This window comes from Pan troglodytes, chromosome 3 (assembly GCF_028858775.2).
Source record: "Pan troglodytes isolate AG18354 chromosome 3, NHGRI_mPanTro3-v2.0_pri, whole genome shotgun sequence".
In the NCBI taxonomy this organism is placed as follows: domain Eukaryota; kingdom Metazoa; phylum Chordata; class Mammalia; order Primates; family Hominidae; genus Pan; species Pan troglodytes.
In genome coordinates this window covers 65,325,649-65,337,356 of record NC_072401.2, presented here as the reverse complement: position 1 = coordinate 65,337,356, position 11,708 = coordinate 65,325,649, and the positions used below count along the sequence as shown (strand labels likewise).

General features: G+C 36.9%; 1 pseudogene; it reads right to left on the bottom strand.

Annotated features, from left to right (window-relative positions):
* Nucleotides 1–1,176: 1,176 nt before the first annotated feature.
* LOC129143882 (NADH-ubiquinone oxidoreductase chain 5-like) lies at nucleotides 1,177–5,158 on the bottom strand (annotated as a pseudogene).
* Nucleotides 5,159–11,708: the final 6,550 nt, after the last annotated feature.

The following is an 11,708-nucleotide window of genomic DNA, read 5'->3' as shown; positions in this document are numbered from 1 at the left end:
TGCCAACATCATATTTCAAATTAGAAAAAAAATTATAAAATTCATATGGAATAAAAAATATCCCAAATAACCAAAACAATCCTAAACAAAACGAGAAAAGCCAGAGGCATCACATTATTCAACTTCAAAATATACTATAAGGCTATAATAACCAGAACAGCATAGTATTGGTACAAATATAGACACATAAATCCATTGAATAGACTACAGAACTCCAAAATAAAGCAGTATATCTAAAACCAAGTTAATTTTGACAAAGTTGACGAAGATAAACAATGAGGAACAGACACCTTATTGACTAAATAGTGCTAAGAAAACTGGTTAAGCATATGCAAAAGAATAAAACTGGACTCCCCTACCTCTCATCATATACAAAAATTAACTCAAGATGGATCAAAGACTTAAATATAAGACCTCCAACTGTAAAAATTCTAGGAGAAAACTTAGAAAATACTTTTCTGGACGTCAGTCTTGGGAAAGAACGTATGACTGAGTCCTCAAAACTAATTTTGACAAAAACAAAAACTGACAAGTGGGGCCTAATTACACTAAAGAACTTCTGCACAGCCAAAAGAAAAAAAAATAATAGAGTAAACGGAATCCATAAGGAACTTAATTCAGCAAGAAAAAACCAGATAAAGTGTCTACCCAAAGGAAAATAATTCATTATATGAAAGAGACACATGCACACAAGTTTACATTTATATTATAGCAGCAAAATTTGCAACTGTAAAAATATGAAACTAAACACTCATCTGCCAACACCTGGATAAGGAAAAAGTGAAACATACACACACACACACACACACACACACACACACACATATATACATATATCTTTTCCATTCCTGAATTTCTTCACTTAGAATAATGGCCTCCAGCTCCATCCAAGCTGCTCCAAAGGCCATTGTTTCATTCTATTTTATGGCTGAGTAGTATTTCACGGTATATATATATATTTCAAATATACTGTGAAATACTACTATATATATATATTACACTTTTAGTAAGGCTTTACCTACATGACAATACTTAATGACCCACCAATCATATGTCTACCACATGGTTAAAATAAGCCCTTGACCACTAACAGGGACCCTCTTAGCCCTCCTAGTAACATCCAGCTTGGCCATATGATTTCACTTTAACTCCATCACCCTACTAACCCTAGGCCTACTAACCAACACACTGACCATATATCAATGATGACGCGGCATTGTCTGAGAAAGTACACCAAAAATGCCTCTGATATGGAATAATCTTATGTAAAACATAGACTTGGATAAGGGCGACAGCAAGCTCGAGGAGAGTTAATAGGATTAAAATTATGCAGCTTAAAGATAAAAATTTAGGCTCTGGCTGAATTGGATTGAGGCTTTTTGTTTTGGGGGTTTGGCAAAGGTGTCTTTCCTGGGTTAATGACGTCAGAGATGGGGGAGGGGGGTTTGCAGAATTTTACTGTAAGGTTCAGTATAGAAAGCAGTTATAAGTCTACTTGATAATTATTGTTATGTCCTACAAGCATGAATTAATTAACACTTCTTGGTATTTATGCACGGCCGGAATATTGAACGTAGGTGTAGGTACGATCAATAGGAGTGTGTGCCAGGAATCAAAGACAGGTCCTGCGGCATACGAGGTGTCTTATTTAAGGGAAACGTGTGGGTAATCTTAGTTCTATGGCCGTGAGGTAAAAACCAGATGCCAGATACAGTTCAGGGTAGTCACCCCCAAGCGTTATGGGCCCAGAGTGAGGAGAGTAGGACACTTGTGCGGGATATTGATTTCACAGAGGATGATGAACAAGAAACCAATATCTGAGGGGGGTATCCGTGGTGACAGGGACTGGTTTAACTTGGATGTGCTATGTCCAGTGAACGACTGAAGGTACTATGTAATATGAAGAAATAAAGGTACTTGTCAATGCCCCTGGGGTGGGAAGTTGGTATGGGGGATACAGACTCAATGTGTTACAGTCAGTGAAGGGTTAACAGTTCTGGCTTGTAAGCATGCCTTGTAAGTTATGATTGTATGGAATATCTTTGTATGTACTATGTACAGTTAAACACTTATAGGACTATATAATATTCATGTTGGCTAGCAGTAATGCACAATATACAGAAAATTATTAATGGGGCAGGCCAATACTTGGGTTATACCCAAATGGGTGCTTTATCAGAATACAGAGAGTAGTTTAAATTAGAATTTTAGCTTTGGGTGCTGATGGTGAAGTTAAGTCCTTTCTCTCTGAGTAGTCCTGGGGAGAAGGTCTCCATTTCCGGTTTACAAGACCAGTGTATTGGCTTATACTACAAGGGCAGGCTCATTTAAGTAGTTTATTTTCGATTCGAGAGGCGAGCGGTATTAAGGTCAGAATTGTAGTGAAGTATATTACGGATGCTGCTAGTCTAATGGTAATAAAGGGCTGGCTTACTGGCTGCCCTCCAATTCATGTAAAGACTAGTAGGTCTGTGACTAAGAGTCAGTATAGGAATTGACTTAGTGGGCAAAACATTATACTCTGCTGTTTAGATGTGTGAAGTGTAGGGATGGCTGCTAGAATAAGGATTGATAGCAGGAGGGCTAGTACACCTCCTAGTTTATTAGGCATAGATCGTAAGATTGCATATGTGAATAAAAAATATCATTAGGGTTTAATATGAGGTGGGGTGTTTAGCAGGTTAGCTAGAGTATAGTTGTCTGGGTCACTCAGGAGGTCAGGTGAAAATAGCATTAGAATTATGAGAGTGAGAAGGAGAAAGATTAAACCTAGGATATCTTTGATTGTGTAGTCAGGGTGGAAGGTGATTTTATCAGAGTGGGAGGAGACTCCTGAAGGGTCATTTGATCCTGTTTCATGGAGAAATAGTAGGTGAAGGGCTGCTAGGGCTGTAATGATAAAGGGTAAGATAAAGTGAAGGTCGTGTGAGGGTAGGCTTGTCAACTGAATATCCACCCCAGACTTATTGGAGAAGGTTAGTTCCAACGTGTGGAATGGCTGATAGTAGGTTTGTGATTACTGTGGCCCCTGGGAATGATATTTGGCCTCATGGAAGCACATAGCCTATGAAGGCTGTTGCTATGGTTGTGGGTAGGAGAATAATACCAGTATTTCAGTTTTCTAAAAATAAGAATGAGCCGTAGTACAAGCCTTGGCCAATATGTGGGAAGACTCAGATAAAAAATATTGAAGCTCCATGGGCGTGGAGGTAGCAGATGATTCAGCCGTAGTTTACATCTCGGGTAATGTGGGCGACTGAGAAGAAGGCGGTTGAGGTATCTGGTGAATACTGTCTAGACAGGAATAGGCCTGTAATGATTTGAAGGATTAGGCAGGTGCCGAGAAGTGAGCCAAGATTTCATCATATAGAGATATTGGATGGGGTGGGAAGTTCAATGAGTGAGTGGTTAATTATTTTTATTAGTAGGTTTGTTTTACGTGCTGCGGTCATTAGTGTTCTTATAGTTAAAATACAACGACGGTTTTTCATATCATTAGTCATAGTTATAATCCATGTAGGAATAATGACATATGCTTTATTCTTATTAAGTATACTTTTAGTTATAGGATTTGTAGGTGTTTCTTCTAAACCTTCTCCTTTTTACGGGGGCTTGGTGTTAATTATTAGTGGCGTAGTAGGTTGTGTTATTGTTCTGAATTATGGGGGAGCTTATATGGGTCTAATGGTCTTTCTGATTTACTTAGGGGGAATAATAGTTGTTTTTGGTTATACTACGGCGATGGCTATTGAGGAGTATCCTGAGGTATTAGGGTCAGGAAATGAAGTTTTAGGGAGTGCCTTGGTGGGTTTAGCAATGGAAGTGGCATTAGTTTGATGGGTAGCAGAGTATGACGAGGTGGTGGTAGTAGTTAATTTTAACAACATGGAAAGTTGAGTGATTTTTGAGGGGGAGGGGCCGGGGTTAGTTTGGGAGGACTCTATTGGTGCGGGTGATTTATATGACTGTGGAAGTTGACTGGTGGTAGTTACTGGTTGAATGTTATTTCTTGGTGTATATATATAGATTGAAATTGCTCAGGGTAATAGACTATGTGATTAAAAGTAAAGTTAGGAGGAATAGAATAAAGAAAGGAAATAAAATTTAATTATGACTTTTTGAGTGGTAGTAGTAATGGAGGCGGTGATTTGGGTTTGTGAAATTGTTTTAGGCATAGATTTTTCTAGTCAAATTAAATCTAGTAGCAGTGAAGCCAGATTTTGGCTTACAGATAGATTTAGGTGAGGGGTTGTGCGGTGAACTGTGATGGGATAGAATCCTAGCATGTTGGAGAAATTAAACGTGTGGAGTGGGGATTTTACTTTGAGTTTGTTGGTTATAAGGCTAAGCTCTAGAGCCACTAAGAATCCTAGAATAGTTACACCTAGGACTGTAAGTTTTAGGTAAGGTGGCATTGTTGTTTGGGGAAGTGAGGTGGGGAACATACTATTGGTGATGAGAAATCCTCCGAATAGGCTGCCAATTGTGAGGCTTTTAATTGGGTTTATTAGGGCGGGAATATTTTCGTTAATATTAATTGTGGTTGGGAGCAGGTTTGTCCTGTTAAGGTGAGAAAAATAATTTGAGCGCTATAGGTGCTTGTTAGGAAAGTGGTGATGAGAGTAATAGATAGGTCTCAGGCGTTGGTATACGACGTGTTTGCTGTTTCGATGATGAGGTCTTTAGAGTAGAAACCTGCAAGGAAAGGTATGCCTGTGAGTGCTAGGCTGCCAATAATAAGGGAAGCTGAAGTAAGGGGTAAAATTTTAAATAATCCTCCCGTTTTCCAGATATCTTGCTCGTTGTTAAGATTATGGATAATAGACCCTGAGCATATAAATAGTATGGCTTTAAAGAAAGTGTGAGTACAGACCTGTGGAAATGCCAGGTGTGGTTGATTAATGTTGATTGTAATTATTATTGGGCCTAGTTGACTTGAGGTGGAGAAGGCTACGATTTTTTAAATACCATTTTGTGTTAGAGCACGGATTGCTGTGAGTAGGGTAGTGATAGCCCCTAAGCATAGCATGAGGCTTTGAATTAGCGTATTATTTTCTATTAAGGGGTGGAAGTGGATGAGTAGGAAAATCCCTGCCACAACTATAGTGCTAGAGTGCACGAGTAGGGCTGAGACTGGGGTTGGGCTTTCTAAAGCAGAGGGATTGATTCAGATTATATGGTTCTTAGAGAGCCATGTTATTGGTAGTAGTATAATTGTGGGGATAATTATTTTTAGCATTGGAGTAAGTTTAAATTGTATACATAGTCTAAGCCACATGTGCTGGAGATCAAGACTAGTAAAGCAAGGCCTACTGCTTCCTCGCAGGTGGTGAACGCTAACAGGGCAATAGGCATAATACTGATTAAGGGTGAGTGTATATTTAAAGTTGTAAGAGTATTTATAATAAATAATGAGAATATTATTCCCTCCAGGCATAGTAGGTAGGATATCAGGTGTGAGCGATAGATCAATATCCCTAGAAGTGAAATGGTAAATGCTAATACAATGTTTATGTAGATAGAAGGCATTTGGTAAGTATGACTACCATAATCTAATGAGTCAAAATCATTTATTTTTGTTTAAACTACCTACCATTTAGGCCCAGTCTAACCCCTTTTGAGTTCATTCATAAGTCAGACCTAGTACTAGTATAAGGGATGAATTAATTATTAGTGGTAGGTTGGTTGTTTGAAGGGCTCATGGTGAGGATAATACTAGGGCAATTTCTAAGTCAAATAATAGAAAGGTGATGGCAATTAGGAAAAATTTTATAAAGGAATGCGGGTGGAGGATAATAGATCAAACCCACATTCATAAGGGTTAGACTTTTCTATGTAAGTATGGAGTTGTGATAGTCAGAATGTAATAATAATTATCAGTAATAGGGCTTGCAAGGTGTTGATTATTAAAGCTAATGCTAGGTTAATTACTCTTTTTCTAATGCTGTCGAAACTAATTGATTGGAAGTCAACGGTACTGTTTATACTAAAAGAGTAAGATCCTCATCAGTAGATAGAAACATACAGGAATAGTCCATACTACACCTACAAAGTGCCAGTATCAAGTGGTGGCTTCGAAGCCAAAGTGGTGATTGGATGTGAAGTGACATAGCAATTGGCGGATAAGGCAGGTGGTAAGGAATGTTGATCCGATGATGACATGAAATCCGTGAAAGCCTGTGACTATAAAAAATGTTGAGCCATAGACCCTGTCAGAAATAATAAAGTGGGCCTCAAAGTATTCTGAGATTTGTAGGAGGGTGAAGTAGATACCTAATACGATTGTGATAAGTAGTGCTTGAATTACTTGTTTTCTATTAGACTGTGATGGGCTCAAGTAATTGAAACTCCTGATATGAGCAATACAGATGTGTTCAGGAGTGGTACTTCTAGGGGGTTTAGAGGAGTAATGCCTGTTGGGGGTCAATGTCCTCCTAACTCTGGAGTAGGGGCTAAGCTAGAATGATAAAATGCTCAGAAGAACCCAGCGAAGAAAAAGACTTCTGAAATAAGCTTGGAGGAATGGAAAAGCAAATATCCTATGTTTTCACTTATAAGTAGAAGCTAAGCTAGAAGGATGCAAAGACATAAGAATGTAGTAGATTTTGGGGACTCAAGGGAAATGGTGGGAGGGCTGTAAGGGATAAACAAGTACATTTTGGGTAGAGAGTACACTGCTTGGGTGACAGGTGAACTAAAATACCATAAATCACTGCTAAAGAACTTACCCATGTAACTGAAAACAACCTGCACCACAAAAATGTTGAAGTAAAATAAAATAGAATAAATGAAAATAAAGTGAGCAAAAGACATGAACAGACACCTCTCAAAGGAAGACATACAAGTGGCCAAGAAATACATGAAAAAAAATGCCATCATCACTAACCATCAGAGAAATGAAAATAAAAAGCACAATTATAACATATCACACCAGTCAGAATGGCTTTTATTAATAAGACAAAAAATAATCCTGCTTGTGAGGCTATGGAGAACGGGAACACTTATACACCATTCATGGGAATGTGAGTTTAGCCGCTATGGAAAGCAGTTTGGAGATTTCTCAGAAAACTAAAAATGGAATGACCATTTTACCCAGCAATCTCATTACTGATTATATACCTCAAGGGAAACAAATCATTCTACCAAAAAGACCAAGAAGTTGCATGTTCATTACAGCACTATTAACAATAATGAACACATACAGTCAACCTATGTGTCCATCAGAGGTGGACTGGATAAAGAAAATGGAGTACATATACACCACAGAATACTACAAAGCCATAAACAGAATGAATGTCCTTTGCAGCAAAATAAGTGCAGTAGGAAGCCATTATCCTAAGAAAATTAACAAGGGAACAGAAAACCAAATACCACATGTTCTCACTTATAAGTGGAGCTAAATCTTGGGTACAAAAGGACATGAACATGGGAACAGTAGGCGCTGGGTACCTGAAAGTTGGGAGGGAGGAGAGAAAGGGCTGGAAAACTTCCTTTTGGATACTATGTTCACTACCTGCATGATGAAATCAATAAAAATCCAAATCTCAGCATGACACGATACACCCTTTTAACAAATGCTCACGTACCCCCTGAATCTAAAACAAAAATAGAATTAAAAAATGATACAGGTAGGTTAAAAGAAAATAATGAAAATTTGGATAAGGCAAATGTTAATCATGAGAAACCCTGTGTGGCTGTTTTAATATTAAACAAAAAGAGACATCAAGACAAAGAATAAGTCTAGACAAGGTTTTCCAAATTCCTCAGTGAACACTGGAGTTTCCTTTCCTCTGTTGACAGTAAAAGAGAGCATAAGATGATAGTAGATGTTTCAATTTAGCAAATAATTCATTAGAACCACAATATGTAGGCTCCTAGTAACAGCTCCAATTCACAAGGAAGTGGTACATTCAAGGATTGCAGCATGAGGTAGGAATGTCCAATATCTAAACACAAATGGAATTTGAAGCTTCTGGTAACACCTATCATGGTTATAATATTGTTTTATATTCTCCGTTGGATTATAAACACCAATGTGAATCCAGAAGAACGTGGCTTGCCATACTTGTGACAGACAGTATTAAAGATAATTTTGACTTTCTAGCGCTGAGTGGTAAGAGTTCTGGTAGCATTTGATGTCTTCAGAATTGTTTTCAGTAAATTATAACTATTATAACTTGGTTGAATATAGAGTATATCAATGTTCCATATAATGCTTTACAGTACTCTCACTGCTAGATGCTTAATCTATCTTTTGGTGAGGATCTTACTTATTCTACAATATATAAATTTAAATGATGTACGGTAAAAAAAAAAAAAATTACTAATATGATCCAAGTGGTCCAACAATTCCTTCTCTCTTTGTTTTCTATTCCTCTGGTAAGACTTGAAAAGTCATGCTATATTGATGCTCCAATTAAGGCTTATGTTTAATCACTTAATTTGCCTATATTGGAAACATAATTTCGCTTTTCCCCCAGCTTTTATCACTGAAGCACTAATTGTATCCAAAAAATGCAAGCCTAACATCATTATTGATCTATGTAATTAGTGCTAAAATCACATTATAGAAAATCTTTTAAAAGTCAGAGTGCATCATGCATTAACAACTATTTTTACTTATTGCCATTTTAGGCAATTAGCTTTGTGATCACTATATTTCCCCATAGTATACCAGGTATAAAAATCGCACAGAATTTATTACCTGTTTAAGGACAAGCATTTTAAATGAAATGCATTAAAAATGATTGAAGTAGTTCCAGTGGCTACATATGATTATAAAGAAGTTTTACAGTAATAGAGGTAGTAAATTATATTACAGATCCATGCCTGCAATGTTTGAGTAGCGATGATAATAGCTATCCAGTGTTTTTCTTTTAGTTTTTATAAAGAGCATGTCCAACATATATGCCCTCAAGTAATTAAAAAAAGCAATAATATACAGCAATAATTAAAATACCATAAAGTGCTGCCTTCCAAATAAACAAATGCCAGTGTTTTATTAGGGAGTTTTGTAAAGAGTATAAAGGTCTTTGAATCATTATCACAAATGCCAGTCCAGGTTGAGTCAATATGCAAATGAGATTGTGAGTCTCTGTAGAATTCGCAGTGCACTGATGCCCATCACAGGCTTAAGTATTAAAGAAATATAAATAGAAACTGATGAGCCTCACATATTGCTGGAAGTAATTTTAAACGCTTTGCAAAAATAAGATAAAATTTCATTCAAGTAAGTTATCAGGCAGCAGAGCATAATTAAAACTCATCGGCCTGTTCAGTCATAGACACGGTAACAGGTTCTATAATTTACTGTAAGAAGGATTTTTGCTTAATTCAGATGTTTTTTGATAGTTTCAAAGGCTCTAATGAGAGTAAAACTCCATCTTGTACAAATTACCCCTTCCTCATATTTTCCTAGTCTCTCACTGTAATTTTAGAGGTCAAATCACCATGTTGGGGTTTTCATATTGTGAGAAACACATTAAATAGCTGGAGAAAGTGGCTATTTACATAAAGTTATTTCCATAGGTAAATGGGATACCTTGAAAAATGTTTACATCAGTGGGAACAAAACAGTAGAAAATTGGAGAATAGTGATTAGATTACCCTGAATCTATGGAAACAGGTACTTGTTCAAATAGCTCACTTGCATATACTCTCTTAATTATAGTGCTACAGTAAAACTAAATAAAACTCAAGAATATTTATTTTATACCTAAAAGTATGTCATAGTCAGAAATCCTTCAGTTGCTTCAGTTGAAAATGATAACACTATTTCAGCAGATTTGAGCTGAAAGTGAATTTATTTGAAATATAATGGGAAATATTTGATAAGACATACAGAATCAAAATTATACATTTAACTGTCAACTATAAATGAAAACAAGCTCAAAAAGTCAAGCTTTTTCCTTAACAAATAAAATGTATTTAGCAGTAGTTAAAGGTGGTGATGCTTCAAATGTTGTTTGTTTCTTGGGTGATTTAAGGTGAAATTCCAGTTTTTAATGTTATGATATTACCAGTTATATGTTAACCAATTTTGCACTTTCTGTATGAAAGTAAAGAAAAAAAAAGAAAAAAGAAAAGAAAGATTTGCAATTGTCTTCAACACTACCTAAACCTCTTTACAGGAGCCCTGCACTGTAAGACAGTTCAATAAAAGAGCCAAAAGTCTACCCTTATTATTTTTCATAGCCTAATGATAAAGAAAATTGAAATAAGTCCAGGCACGGTGGCTCACGCCTGTAATCCCAGCACTTTGGGACGTCGAGACTGGCGGATCATGAGGTCAGGAGATCGAGACTATCCTGGCTAACACGGTGAAACCCCATCTCTACTGAAAATACAAAAAATTAGCCGGGCATGGTGGCGGCTGCCTGTAGTCCCAGCTACTCGGGAGGCTGAGGCAGGAGAAGCGCGTGAACCGGAGAGGCGGAGCTTGCAGTGAGACGAGATAGGGCCACTGCACTCAAGTCTGGGTGACAGTGTAAGACTCCATCTCAAAAAAAAAAAAGTAATAACAATAATAATAATTGAACAGAACAAGAAGAAACCTACGTAAACAAAAGAAATATGCATTCCAGTAATCTTACATTTATCACTGATAACCAATTTGGTTGGATTCTCTTATAGGGGAAATTGTGTGGCATTTAATTTTCTCAATTTTTCCAAGAGTAGTAACAGTTTAAATCTTATGTTCACTCTTGTTCTAAATAACGTATTTGAAATAGTTGGCCATTGACTTGGCTTTGCTTTTCTCTCTGAAGACATTTGGCTGGATTCTCTTATAGGGGAAATTGTGTGGCATTTAATTTTCTCAATTTTTCCAAGAGTAGTAACAGTTTAAATCTTATGTTCACTCTTGTTCTAAATAACGTATTTGAAATAGTTGGCCATTGACTTGGCTTTGCTTTTCTCTCTGAAGTCATTTGGCTGAATTCTGATTTTCAGTAATCGTCCCCAGAAAGGCATTTTCACTCTGATTCTAGTCTTCTAGCTGTTATTCTGAAAATAAAAACAACAAGAAAAAACATTGGTTTTATGAAACAAAAATGTGTTTTAGATATACTGTTTATTTTCTTAATAAATTTGAAAATTAATGAGACTATTACATGTAAATACAAGCTAACTGCAAGTGGCAAAAAGCAAATGAGGTTCTCTCTTAAAGATTTTAAAGGCTTCTTATATTTTCTGTCTTTTCCTTTCTTTCTTTTTCCATTCCTGCCTCCTTCCTCATTTCTTCGGCACTCCTTTTTTAAAATTTCTTTCTTCCTTATTGCAAGTTGAATAAATAGATGTACTTGATTATTGAGTAATTTCTTTGTTCTAAAGAACAACTTTGGTTTTTTTTTGTTTTTTTGTTTTTTTTAAGACGGAGTCTCGCTGTCACCCAGGCTGGAGTGTAGTGGCACGATCTTGGCTCATTGCAACCTCTGCCTCTCAGGTTCAAGCGATTCTCCTGCCTCAGCCTCCCAAGTAGCTGGGATTACAGGTGCTGTAATTAGCCAGGTACACCTGGCTAATTTTTGTATTTTAGTAGAGATGGGATTTCACCATGTTGGCCAGACTGGTCGGGAACTCCTGAGCTCAGGTGATCTGCTCACCTTGGCCTCCCAAAGTGCTGGGATTAAAGGCATGAGCCACTGCACCTGGCCAAGAACATTTTAATTTACAAAACTCAGTTCAATTTATATTCTAAAGACCTTAAT